The sequence below is a fragment of the Alexandromys fortis genome, unplaced genomic scaffold (assembly GCF_014885135.2).
Source record: "Alexandromys fortis isolate MF-2015 unplaced genomic scaffold, M_Fortis_MF-2015_v1.1 scaffold_21, whole genome shotgun sequence".
NCBI classification, from domain to species: domain Eukaryota; kingdom Metazoa; phylum Chordata; class Mammalia; order Rodentia; family Cricetidae; genus Alexandromys; species Alexandromys fortis.
This window is the reverse complement of record NW_026067905.1, coordinates 4,085,306-4,100,016: the sequence shown is the minus strand read 5'-3', so window position 1 is coordinate 4,100,016 and position 14,711 is coordinate 4,085,306. Positions and strand designations below refer to the sequence as shown.

General features: G+C 39.3%; 1 pseudogene; it reads right to left on the bottom strand.

Moving 5' to 3' along the window:
- Positions 1-1,795: 1,795 nt before the first annotated feature.
- On the bottom strand, positions 1,796-4,351 carry LOC126497216 (TAR DNA-binding protein 43-like; annotated as a pseudogene).
- Positions 4,352-14,711: the final 10,360 nt, after the last annotated feature.

The window sequence follows — 14,711 nt, the reverse complement described above, 5'->3', positions numbered from 1 at the left end:
TTCACCAACCCCACATTGGACCGAGGGCTGATCTACAAAATATACAAAAAAAAAAAAAAAACTCAAAAAAAATGGTCATCAAAAGAACAAATAATCCAACGCAAAAAAAAAAATTTGAGTATAGACCTAATCAGAGAACTCTCAACAGAGGAATCTAAAATGCCTGAAAGACACTTAAAGAAATGTTCAATATCCTTAGCCGTCACAGAAGTGCAAGCCAAAACCACTTTGAGATTGCATCTTACACCTGTAAGAATGGCTAAGATCAAAAACACTGATGACAACTTATGCTGGAGAGGTTTGTGAGGAAAAGGGAACACTTCTGCATCGCTGGTGGGAATGCAAGCTGATGCAGCCCCTTTGGATGTCAGTGTGGAGATTTCTCAGAAAATTAGGAAACAAGTTACCTCAAGACCCAGCAATACCACTTTTGAGCATATATCCGAAGGATGCTCAATCGTGCCACAAGGACATGTGCTCAACTATGTTCACAGCAGCATTGTTTGCAAGCAGCATTCCTACGGCATCTAACAGCCATGAGAACATCTACCCTTTTTTGAGATACCTGAGCTCTTTGGTGAATTCTGCTTTCAAGTCCTCCCGCAAAGCACTACAAACTATGTCCGTGCCTACAGTCCATCAGCTTCAGTTCACATGCCCACACTTCCAGATCAGTAACGGAGGAGAACACATACCATACAGCATTCACATCAGATGACAGATGGGGAGGAAAATACAAGCATCATTTCACTTAGCATATTCAAATAAAGTGGGTTTTCAAAGAACAAAGCATAAATTCTTTCAATGGATGATGTCCATTGATGCAAAAACATTCATGCATTCCTTGCTATATTTCTCTCTGCATAATCTTTTTCACCAAAGCCACAGGATTGAATGACATGTCTCACCAAGTTAAATATATCCATTTTTCCATCAACTCTCTGCATGCACCCCCTCTCTCTTTCTCACTCATATTAGCCTTGCATGCTTCACAACCACCATCAATCCCATGCGAGGCTTCAAAAGTTCAAACAGCCTTCTGGTTCCATATCATAGCCTTCCTTCCATAGCATTGATGCAACTCCATCAAATAATGGGTAACAGATAAAAATAGAAACCCACCATCAAAGAGCCAGCCTGTGTGATGTGGTGATGAGCTCCTGGATGAGAAAACATGTAGACAGAAGCATTTCTGTCTGTAGCACTTCTTGCAGTGATGTGCTTCTTTCATGCACATTTGCAATGAGATGAGCTGCGGAGACTAAAAGAAGAATTCATATTATGCTTTCATCTATGAAGGAAAACAAGCATTAAAAACAAAACCAAAAGAACCAAACACCATGATATTTTGATCTCCCAATGGGAGTTGTTCCTAAGGGGAAAAAAATCCATAAGGTATGATCCAAATTAAAATAAGGAGAAAAGAGGAGAAACCTAACCAATGGTTTCTACTTTGAGCATGCAAGAAATTCACTTGAGAAATCCAATGACAAAATTCTACAAAGACACCCTCTGAGATGAACTGTCGTGGGCTGGTTTACCAGTGGGGCAAACAAGCTCACTTTCAGGCACCCAATATTTTAATTCTTTATGTAACAAAACATCCAACTCATTTGGCTTTTCCTCTTTTTTTTCTGAATAAAAACATCAAAAATACCACTGAAGATACTTCAAACTGAACAAACCAAATTGAAAATTTTAATACACAGGTATTTTATAATATACTTACTATGAGTTTTGAAATTTTTGAATTCCCACCTTTCTATACCAACCAATCAACCAAAACCCACTGCTTTTACAATCCTCAGCCAGAAGACTTAGAATTCATGCCAAAGCCTCCATTAAGACCATTGTCTGACCCTGTATTTGATCCTGGCCCCTAACTACGAGCGACACCACAATTATTCACTGTAGGAGCTGCTTCCAGAATCAAAAGCCTGATGTAGCTCCCACTGCATGCTGCCCTGGCTTTGTTATTACCAGATGGACTTGACTGGTGCTACTGGCTGGCCAGCATCCCTATCATACCTTAGCTTCTCTGCAGGAGTCTCTGCTATAGCTGTCTTCACTGGATTAAGGCTGAAAGCTCCAAAGTTTACCCATATTATCACTCTGGTTATTTCCTAAGCCAGATCTACCATCTCTACTGTTGCCAAACTCACCCTGACTCCGGAAGTCACCTGAAATACCACCAAATCCGCTGCCATTTTTGCTAACACTATTGTGTTTAGGTTCAGCACTGGAAACATGCCACCGATTCCTTTAATGGTCAAATCCCTTCCACAAAGATTATACAACCTTGTCATTGTAAAGAAACAAAGGCAAAAGGTCAGACTGATTTGAAATGAAGACACCCACCACTTCCCCGTGCTAATGGGAAAACTGCTCAAGTTCTTCAGCAGTCTTGTCCTCAGTACGACACCCATTGTACTGCCTGCTTCTCAAAGGCTCTTCTGGGCTGTGCTAAGATTCAGAAGCTTACAGTCACACCATTGGCTATCTACCACATGATATTAAGATATTACTTTGACTTGGGATTCATATTCCATAAATGGAACAAAGCCAAAGCCTTCTGGTTTTAAGATCACCATAGGACCATCTCCAAAAGTGCTGACATTGTCTGTATGGTCTTACTTAATTGTTTTCCCTGGGTGAGCCAATACTAGATCAGATGTTTCTGGACTATTCTTTCCAGGTTTGCTGCTGAGAATGTATAGCTCTTATCCATTTTCCTTGTGTTCAGACTAGTAGACAGCATCTTCAGACTAGTAGACAGCATCTTCAGACTAGTAGACAGCATGGACCAGATTTCCATAGGCAGCATCACAGGCATACAGAAGTCCTTTCAGTCAAATGCCTTTCATACACTGAGATACTGGGTACCTGTAATGTAGGGTTAAGCCCCGCCCTCTGGGGGCGGGTTCACCTGGGGCTAATGTTTACCTATAAATCTGCCTGGCATGCGCCCACCCTTCCCTTCTGCTTCCTGTTCTCCACGGGAACCGTGGTACTGTAAGTCTTTTTCTCCATTAAAGCTGTATATATTTTTTACAATCTGTCTGCATTCATTTATGCCGCTACACTGCAGAAGCAAAGCCACATGCCCTGGGAACTGGACTGTAACTGTGAGCAGCAATACCTTGTCATGGTCTCCTGTTGGTGTTTCATGGGCTCATCATTCTCACCTTCTGTTACCTGCATATATTCAGACACCTTTGCTTAGTTCTCCACTAGGCCATTGTCAATAAGTGTTACAGAGATCTTGTATCAGCCAAGGTACTCCTTCATGCTCACAAAATCCAGTCCCTCATTTTTAAGTTGTATTATTATTCTATTAACAAAATATACTGTCATGTGCTTTGAGATTTGTACAAATACCATATTCTTTATTTTACAAGCTTGAGTTTTGGCTAACTCACATTTTAAGACCCATCCATGGCTACTTATAATCATGGGTAACTTATTTAAACATTTTTGGAGTTTTCTGTGGTCTTGTATAATCCACCAAACATGCAGTAGTCATTCTATAGATAGGAGGATACTAGGCACCCCACATGATGCCACAACACTCAGGGGTGTTTCTCTTTCTGCAGGAGAGGAAGAGTGGCCATAAGGCACCTATGGCTGAACAATAATAGGCAAAGTACATCCTCACCTTAACATAACAACAGATTACATTCCAAACTGACTATTAAAATCTGCATACCCTCTGCTTTTGTAATATACTGAAGGTTTTTTTTTTTTTTTTTTTTTGGTGTTTGACTGCATCTGGATTTTATTTGAGCAAGTACTCCTCTGAAAATAGTACTTTCTCTTCATGAACGACAAAATTATATACCAAACTATGAACTCAAGATTATTGATCAGGTTATTCAAAATGATATATGGTTTATGTCTTACTTCTAACATGGAAGTTTGGGAGAGTGTTAAGGTCCCCTACTATATTCTTTTAGTAGTAGCAGTAGTAGTAAGGTGTGTGTGTGTGTGTGTGTGTGTGTGTGTGTGTTTGTATTTGTGTGTTTGTATATATATGGCACGATACACACATGGAAAGCAACTTGTGGGAGATGGCTCTTCCCTTCCACCATGCGGATCCTAGGCCTTCAGGCTTGGCAGCAAGTGCTTTACCAATTCAGCCATCTTGCTTGCCCAGGGTCCCTGCTACTATTTTTGTGCATTCCACTTTATGCTTCTAACAAAGTCTGCAGTTACAAGGCATATTGTGTTACATTAAGACATTTTGTTTCAACTTGCATGTGTTTATTGACATTGGGAACCAACCATTTTGTTATGGGCTTTATTGTTACCGACTCATCATCCTTCAAATTCTGTTTTAATTTACCTGCTGCATCTCCTCGCCTCTGTTTAATTTCATAATGATGTGCTCCCACATGAAGCAGATCTCTTAGCTAAAGAAAAAAAATCTCCATTAGATGGAACCTTATTAATATGGAGATTTAGTCCATTTATATTAAATATCATAATTGCTTCCTGTGCTTAGGCTGCAACCAGGTTATTCTATGCATTCTTTCCCTGGTTCCCCTTATTATTCTCTGCAGAAATTATTTTAAAATTTAGGTTTGTTCCTACTCGTGAGTCTAATAAAACATTGTGATGACCTGTATTAAATTAACATCCATACTCATCAACAGAGAAAATATTTTCACTTTCCCTTTTGAAAAGTAGGAACTCAGACTCTGAGTGCCTGTCTTTCTAATACCTCTACAAATTACTGGGACAATAATAATACCAATAAAATGGTTATTGTTTATTGAATACCTAACTCGTTCCACTCACTGTGAAGTACTTTATACATTGGCTCATTTTACCCCTATTACAGTCCTGTGAATAAGTATCATTCTTGTTCCCAAATAAACTGGGAAAGCTGTACTGCAGAGAGCTAATTTGCCTTGCTCTAAAAGCTGCTACATCTCACAGTCAGCCTTGGAAGCAGTAACTTTGGAATCGGACCCCACACACGTTGATACTATACAGAAATGAGTCCTTGTGAGTTGATAACCTATTGTTCTATTTTATTGTCTAGATGGTTGGAGAAAATTCAGCATTTAATTTAATTCATTTAACTATCTATTAAAACTACTCTAGTCAAACACCTCATTCATGTTCATAGTCAAATGCTACCACCACCTTCTCACCCTTTACTTTTACATCTAAAACAATAGATAATTGTATGTATTTATAATATAAAATAAAATGTGATGCTTTGTGTGCCCCATCTTCCCCTTTCAGACTTAATTCATTCTGTCAAAGTTATCATCACCAGCCCTTGCATAAATTGCCCTTGTTCGTCTTCCCTCTTCACCTTCCCTACTAGAATGCAAGTTTCATGGGGAAGTGTGCTCATAGCCACATCTCAAGCACCTCAAACAGTGCCCAAGACACAACGCTCACACACAAACACCATGTGACGGAGCAAACAGAGTAATGACTGTGGCCACCTCAAGGCCTTAGAGCAGCTAGCTTCATCATTCCTGAGCTTGTGTCTTTGATTCACTTTTCCTTCCTTCTTTCATAGCAAAGGACTTTGAGTTCATGATGAAAATGTTTACTTATAACAATACTTTTTACTTTCCCTTGGAACTATGTGTCTTTTAGCCATTATCTTATAATAGTTCCTGACACAAAACCTAATTCCCCAGATAATTCCATTTTTATTTCCTTATAGGTAATTTTAAAAGTCATTTTCGTAGAAGAGGATTTTTGAAAAAGGAATATATATATACTACCTCAGGATCTCCCACCACGATGTAAAACCAAGTGCTGTTTGAAAGGTTTGTACACTGAAATATCATGAAAATGAATTGAGAAAGCAAAAATAAAATGTTAAATCTTGATTTATAAACAAATAAAAATGCCAACCAATTAAGCTAAAAAAAATAACTAAAATAAGAGGCTAAATTTTTCTATAAAAAGAAATTGTCCTTAAATAGATTTAAGAATAATTTTAAGATGCTATTATTTGTCACCATTTCATTAACATTAAAAACATTAGCAACTACAAGACAGGGTTTGTTGTCTGTAGGTTCTGCACAGTCAAAGCTGTTACCATTTTTTAGCGTGAATTTTACAGCGGACCAGTCTTTGACAAGAAGACACCAAAAGACACAGGTAACTTCATACCAGGTAGCTACAGAGACAAAGATATGAACCTTAACTGTACAGAATTGGCTAAAAGTAGAACTAAGAGCAGGCCTGGTTGCTGAGATTACTGTCGCTATGCAAGCAAAATTCTAACAGCCCAGATCTTACAATAACATACATGTATTCTCTTTTATTTCTGAAGGTCAGACTGTCTAAGGGTTTTCAGAGCTGTGTTTCTTATAAAGAATCAGGAAGAATATACATCCTTGTAAATGTCACCTGATTTCCTTGGCATCTCACCTCTGACTGATTCTATCATTCAGTCTCCTTCTCAGACTGAGTACCCTCCCCTACTCCTATCTTTTTTGATTTTATCAGTTTGAGCAGGATAATCCATAATAATTTCTCTTTTTGGAAATCTGCAGTTCAGGGACTGGAGAAGCAGCTCAGTTAGTAAAGTGTGTGCTAAACAAGCATCACGTCTTTAGTTCTATCCCCAGAAAGCACATAAAAAACTAGGCATGGAATACACATGTAACACCTCCTCTTTGGAGAAAAAGGCACAGGGATCCCTGGGGCTCCTTAGCTGCTCAGCTTAGATGGCTGCATTAACTACAGGCCAGTGAGAGACCCTGTCTCAAAACAAACAAACAAAGGCAGAGATGGCCTGTGAACAATCTGCATACAAACATCAGTCCTCAAAAAATACACAGGCATACACATGAAAAGATCCTTAATTAATCACATCTGTAATTGGCATGTAAGCTGTCAGATCTACAGGTGTGCGGTACTAGGATACACAATTTCCCCCAAATTTCTACTGTCCCTTGTGTTACTAATAATTCAGTAGAGCAGAAAGGGTGTTTTTTCTTAAAGGGGGGAGGGACTGAAGATGATATAACAGCAAATTCTTAAGGAGAAGGAGATCGAAAGCTGTACTGATGGCGGAAGATACAAAATAATTCCACACTAGTTTAGAATTACATATAACAAAGGGTCATTTATATAGGGAAGACTCACAGATCACTGTCCTAGATCACAGTCCTCTGCACAAACAGGGAACAGGAGCAGAGTGGCCCAGTGGAAGCATGATGGAATCAAGAGAGGGAGCACACACACTTTCCAGCTGCATTTATAGTATAAGAGACCACGCCCAAGTGGGCAGGTATCTTAAAGGTTACTGGCTAAAGGAGCTGAAGGAGCACAGCACTGTTACTCCCTCCCTGGCAAGGACTTGCTCATTTTAGGGACTAGGCAAGTATCTGAAAACACCGCCAATATTCAGGAGGACAAGTATTTACTGAGACAATATCAAGAAACCAAACCTTGGTTGCTTCATTTGCCTCACCCTCATTAAAATTAGATGGTAATGAAGTTAAGCAATTATAATGATTTGAATCTATTGCTATAACATAGTATTTAAGAGAAAAAGAAGGACTGCACACCCCAACGTTAGCACGTATGAAGCCAAGACAAGAGGATCACAAATTCAAGGCTGAAGAGATGACTTGATGATTGAGGGCACTGACTGTTCTGCCACAGAGCCTGGATTTGTTTCCCAACACCTACAGTGAAGCTCACATACTTCTGTATCTCCAGCTCCAGGGGACAATGCTGTCTTCTGGCCACTATAGGTACCAGACACACAATGTGGTACACAGATATACATGCAGGCACAATGCTCATACACATAAAATAAATGTTTTAAAGTATTTTTAAAGAGAATCTGATGTGGGATTCCCCTCTATATGCCCTGAATGCCATTGGTGAACAAAGACATTGCCTTAGCTGTTGATAGGACAGAGGAGAGCTAAGCAGGGAAAAACTGAATGCTGAGAGAAAGAAGGTGGAATCAAGGAGAAATCATGTAGCCCCACCAGAAACAGATGCTGGAACTTTACCCCATAAGCCACAGCCTCATGATGATACACAGATTAATAGAAATGGGTTAAATTAAGATGTAAGAGTTAGCCAATAAGAAGCTAGAGCTAATGGGCCAAGCAATGATTTAATTAATGCAGTTTCTGTGTGGTTATTACAGAAGTCTGGGTGGCCAGGAAACAAATAAGCAGCCTCCTACAACCAGAATCCATGGTGATTCTTGGTTCACAGTAACTCTGAGGCCAACCTGGGATACATAAGATATGTCTTTCTAAAAAAATTTGTGTGTGTGGGGGGTCAATCTCAGAATGGCAAAAATCTAAACACACTAAGATTCATAAGATACTGCCAAAAGCAATATTTTAAAAGAAATACCTTTTTGAATATGACACCAGCTTAGAACGAAAGAATGAAGTCAAATCACATTGGAGGAAGTGACACAGTGAAAAGAAGACAAAAGCATACGTGGAGAAAAGAAAACTTCAGTAGGAATTGACCAGCATAAATACACTGAGAGGACGGCTCAGAGCACACAAGCTCAAATCATTCCCTCCAGTCCTGGGGTGAGAGGATCAAGCCTCAGTTCTCACCAACCCCTTGCAGAAAGCAGGCACTTCTTCCTTGTCAGTTGAACCTCTGCGTCAGAAGAGACAAGTCTTCTAGACAGCCTTTAGCAGAAAGCCTCTGGCTATGGACTTCTACAAGAAATAGGTACTAGGTCAATGGGGCATGATTTCTGGATGAATAGAATTGTCAGCACTCGATTCTCAGGAATGTCCACAGGGAATAGTTGTTTAGCTTGCTCCCAGTTTCTGTTATGAATAAAGTCACAATTAGCATGGCTGAGCAAGTGTCTTTGTGATAGGATGGAGTATCCTTCGGGTATATGTCCAAGTGTGGCATACCTGGATCAAGTGTGGCATACCTGGGTCCCAAGATAAGTCAATTTCCAATTTTCTGAGGAACCATCATATTGATTTGCATGGTGACTCCCCAAATTTGCACTCGCACCAGCAGTGGGGGAGTGTTCATTCCCCTTGCTCCACATCCTTGCCAGCATGAGCTGTTACTTGTGGTATTAGTATTAGCTATCCCCATTCTGAGAGGTGTAAGATAAAAATCTCAAAGTAGTTTTCATTTGCATTTCCCTAACAGCTAAGGATGTTGAACATTTCCTTAAGTATTTCTCAACCATTTGAGAGTCCTCTATGGAGAATTCTCTATTTAGATTTTTAGCTCATTTTAAATAGGATTGTTTGTTGTTATTATTATTAATGATATCTAATTTCTTGAGGTCTTTGTATATTTTGAATATTAGACCTCTATCATATGTGGAGTTGGTAAAAAAAAAAAAAAGAAAAAGAAAAGCTTTTCCCATTCTGTAGGCTGCCTCTTTGTCCAGTTGATGGTATCCTTTGCCTTACAGAAGCTATTCAGTTTAGTGAGAATAGGTGTTTCTCCGACTCTCTTACTTGCTCTTGGAGACTCTTTTTCTCCTACTGGGTTGCCTTATCCAGACTTGAAAGGAGGGGCTTTTGCCTTGTCTTATTGTATCTTGTTTTGTCCTGTTTGGCTCTTGGAGGCCTAATCTTTTCTGAAGAGGAAATGGGGGTGGTGAATCTGAGGGAAAGGGGAGGTGATGTGGAACTGGGAGGAGTAGAGGGAAGAAAAAATATGGTTAGGATGTATTGTATGAGAGAAGAATTTATTTTTTATTTTTAAAAGGGGTGTGGAGTACTGTTTACAGTTGCGGTACTCACCGTCTGCACTCCTACCACCGGACTTACTGACCTCTCTCCTGAGCCAGGACGAAGGGGATGAGCGGGCCATACAGCACAGGAAGGAAGGGCTACTCTTTGCTGTCTCTGTCCGTGCTGACGGCATGTGGCTGGGACCTTCTTTAGTAAATCTAGAGGCTAGACAAGGCTCTGGTCAGTGTAGGTGTGATTTCCCAGTTCAGTCTTATGCATTGGTAGCTATTTCCCAGAGGAAACCCCTCACACCATTGAAAAATCCTAGGTCAAATGAAATAACTCATCATTTAAAGGTCATTCAGAGCAGTACATGGCAACCTCAATAGATAAGAGGCTGAGGCAAGAAAACTGTGAACTTGAAACCAGCCTAGGCTACATAGTAAATTCAAGACTAGCCTGGACTACATAGTGAATTCAAGTCCAACCTGGACTACATAGTGAGAACCTGTCTCAAAAAGTAATAAAAGAAGTGGGACTGGAAAACAACTGAGTGGTTAAGAGCCCTTACTGCCCTTCCAGAGGGCTCAAGTTCAATTCCTAACAGCTACATCTGGCTGCTCATAGCCACTTACAAGTTCAGAGGATCAGAGTCCCTCTTCTGACCTCTACAGTTACACACATCTGTGTTCACACATGCATACCCACATACATATAAATAAATAATATAATACATTTTAAAAGTCATGTAAATAGTGCCAAATATTCTCAACTATAACACTGATTCTAACTGGAGGACCAAGTAGCATCGGTAACTATTTACAAAAACAGAAATTTCTAACAAAGTTACAGAAAAAAACACATAAATAAAATCAATGAGACAAAATGTAAGTGGTTGCTACAGAGTACAGCATGGCCACAGATTCATTGCTAAGCTTTGCTAATTTTTCAAAAATAATAGATCCACGATAATAACATTCTAGAATTATTCAAAACAAAAAAGCACAAGCTTTCACGGGAAGCAAGAACTGCTTTGATTGCTAAATCTAAAAAGGAAATGCCAGAAAAAAAGTTTCTTAGACTAATCTCAGTATAAAAATTACTAGTGGTCCTGCTGGGACTTCAAATCGATGTATCACAAGGAAATTAATCAGCATGACTCATCATATTAACACAGGACAGAGCTGACAAAATCCAGTTCCAATGCTGTCTAAATGAAAAGTTTCAAAAATAAATTTTAACTGACCTTCAAAGGGCATTGCTATTTCAAGTTATATATTGATAGCTTAACACACACACAAGGCTATGGATTTAATCTCAGTAGCACATACCACCTCCCTACCCCTACACACACACATACACATACACACATACTCACGCACTCACACACTGATTTCAAGTTATATGCTGATGCAATCAATACAGATCTATGTGAGTCATTCCTTTATAACTATCAATGGATAGAGACCATTTAACTTTTCTACTTATATATTAGGAATTATTGACATATCATGTATTAATATTTTATGATTGTATCATTTTTATTTTTATTTTATGTATATGAGTGTTTGTGTGTATGTATGTGTACCACAGGCATACAGTGCCCACAGAGGCCTGAAGAGGGCATCAGAACCCCTGGTGCTAGTGTTACAAATGGTTATGGACTGCCATGTGGATGCTAGGAACCAAACCCAGGTTCTCTATAAGAATAGAAATGAAGCCGGAAGGTGGTGGCACACGCCTTTAATCCCAGCACTTGGGAGGCAGAGGCAGGCGGATCTCTGTGAGTTCGAGACCAGCCTGGTCTACAAGAGTTCCAGGACAGGCTCCAAAACCACAGAGAAACCCTGTCTCGAAAAAAAAAAAAAAAAAAAAAAAAAAAAAAAAAAAAAAAAAAAAAAAAAAAAAAAAAAAAAGAAAAAAGAAAAAAGAAAAAAAAAGAATAGAAATGCCCCTAACCATCAAGCAATCTCTCCAGTCCACCTCTATTAATGTTGACTATTACTTAAACAGGGGAAAATAGGGGAACAACCATAATAATGAAGATATAGGAACACATGCCTTTGACCCCAGCCCTTAAAAAGCAAAGGTAGTAGATCTCTGAGATAGAGAACAGCATGGTATTAGAGAGACTTCCAAAATAGCCAGGGCTTCACAAAGAAACCCTAGCTCCAAAAATAAACAAAAAATATAAAGAAATAAATGAATCTGATCTTTAGCTAGAGTGATAAGTACTTTGAAGGACATAAGCAAAATTCAAGTGATGAAACTATTACCAGAGGCAATAACCCACAAATTTCGAGTCACAAATTCAATTGCATCTCTTTATGAAGTGATACCTGATTAGCATAACTGGAACACAGAATGAATTCCACTGATAATAGATGTCAACATATTAGAATGATAAAATGTTCGTTTAATTTAGGTCATTGGGTTTGAGGTTTTTGTTATTTTGTTTTAAAACATTTCATTTTAAAACAAAAAAGTACTTCAGAAGTTGTCCCCACATAACGTAATCCTAGTTGGTAATATGAAGTATAGAGAACATCAATATCCATGGTGCTTTTATAAAATAAGTTATGGTAATAATGAATTGTATTTATAACTTAGTATGTGACATTTTTACAGAATGTACTTTAACTCTGTTTTCTGCTTAATCATTAATCTTAGGAGGTGAATTCAATTCTAATTCCCTCTTTATAAACAAGGAAATTGAGGATGAGGAAGAGGAAATACTGTTGTGGTTTGGGTATGAAATGTTCCTCATAGGCTCATGTGTTTGAGCACTTTATCCCCAGTGATGGCACTGTTTGGGGAAGTTTGCAGAACCGACAGGAAGTAGAGCATTGTTTGGCAGAAGTGGGTCACTTTGGGGCTTTATAACCTTACCCACTTCGTGTTCATTTCTCGTCTTCTGAGTATGTTTTCAATGGGACCAGCCAACCTCCTATTTTCTGCCTTTATGCCTTCTATGCCTGTTGTATGTCTTTCTGTAGAGATGGACTCCATCCCTCTGGAACTATAAGGCAAAGACAAACCTTTCTTCCAAGAATTGCCTTTATCAGTGAATTTTTTCACAGCAAAGATTATTAAGTTGCTGTGTCAGTGTAGAACTCAGCTATGACAAGCTCACTAGAGGCCCAAGTCTCAATAGTTTACCCTAAGGCAATACATGGTTCCAAGAAAGACCACAAACTGAGACCACCCAAGCACCACCCAGGAACAGACCTTCCAAAGGAAATTCCTAACGTTCCAACAAATGTTGACAGGATCACCTGCCAGCACACATCTATTGCTTTTCAACACCCCTAGGCAAATGTCAGCCAATCAAGGATCCTGAACCTTAGAAAAAAAAGTTAAGCACAAGGTTTTGACAAGGTGACTTCCTTGGCCTTGCTGCCAGCATGAACTCTGACTCTTTCTGGAGGTCCAGCTATGGAGCATTTAAATGGGGTTTGTGAGCAGAGTGCTATAACTTGCTTAATGGCAACACAGACCTACTGATGAAGAGGCTACTTATGGAGTTTGTTTGCCATTTGGGTAAGAGACTGCTCTTGCCTGGACTGCTTGATGTTATGCTGTATGAACTGGACATGCAGAACTCACAGAGAAATGACTGCTGAACTTGCTTAAAGGTAAGATGGTCCTTTAAGGTTCCTTCATGGAAAAAGGTCTGCCAGGCCTTCTACAGAATACAGAAGAACGCAACTGATGGACTTAGCCATTACAAGGCAGAACATATCTTCAAATTTCCTGCTTCATGGAAAAGTTTTTCTGGACACTATGAGCCTGTAGGCTAAAGGTGGATGCCCCGAAGGTACAGAAGAACTTTGGATGACTGTCCAGGCAGCAAGATGTCTTTGTCAATTCTAGAGTTTTGGAAGTTGCTTACAATGTACTTCTAGTTAACTTAGGTGATGTCATATCCTTTTGGAGTCTTTGATGGAATTGAAGAATAGATATTTATAGGTTTCCTTAGTTATGATAAAAGACAAAGTAGATATAAATATTGTAACTGTAATTATTGCTTGATACCTGTTTTGTTATATGTAATTTCTATGTTAAAGTTAAAACCTTCCTTTAGATTTAAACAAAAAAAAGATAGATGATGTGGGATTCCCCTCTGTATGCTGTGAATATCATTAGTTAATGAAGGAACTACTTTGGGCTTATAGCAGAGCTATAGGGGAACAGAGCTAGGTGGGAAAAACTAAACCGAATGCTGGGAGAAAGAAGGTAGAATCAGGAAAAGCCATGTAGCCCCACCAGAGACAGATGCCAGACAGAACTTTACCTGGTAAGCCATAGTCATGTGGTGATACACACTGATAAAAAATGGGTTAAATTAAGATGTTTAAGTTAAGATTAAATTAAGCTAACCAATAAGAAGCTAGAGCTAATAGGCCAAGCAGTGATTTAAATAATATAGTTTCTGAGTGATTATTTCCAGTCTGGGCAGCCGGGAACAAAAGAATGCTCTTCTGCAACAGGGCCCAGGTACTACAATTCAAACTCCATCTTGTCCTACCAGTGGCTGACCATATTGGGGATCCACTATAGAAAGCACATAACTCTTTCAGCTACCTTCACCCAAGGACACCACAGCATTCTTTCCCAGCCTTCCCATGATGCACAATAGTATGAGAGGAGTCATCCTGCCCACTGTCCTTCACTCTGGATCAGCCAGGCTTTGCTATCTGTCTGAATTCTAGGCTTTTTGGATTCTTTGTTTCCACAGAGGCATTGCCTCTAACAAAAACTGTGCATATTTGATTCTATTGAGCCATCTAGTTTGCAAGGAACTCACATGAATATAAAATTTCTATCATTTCAAGGAGAGTCAAAGGGTGTGTGGCTATTTTTATTTTGTTTTGCTTATTCTATGGCCTGCAATTGAGCCTCCCCTAAGTAGCTGACTTCACCTGCGGTATCTCTGCATGTTTCCCTGCCTCCCTTGTTGTTGAAATAGGAGCGGCGGGGCTGCATCCCCGGCACCCGGCCGCCCGCATGGCTAGCTAATGCCCGAAATAATTACAC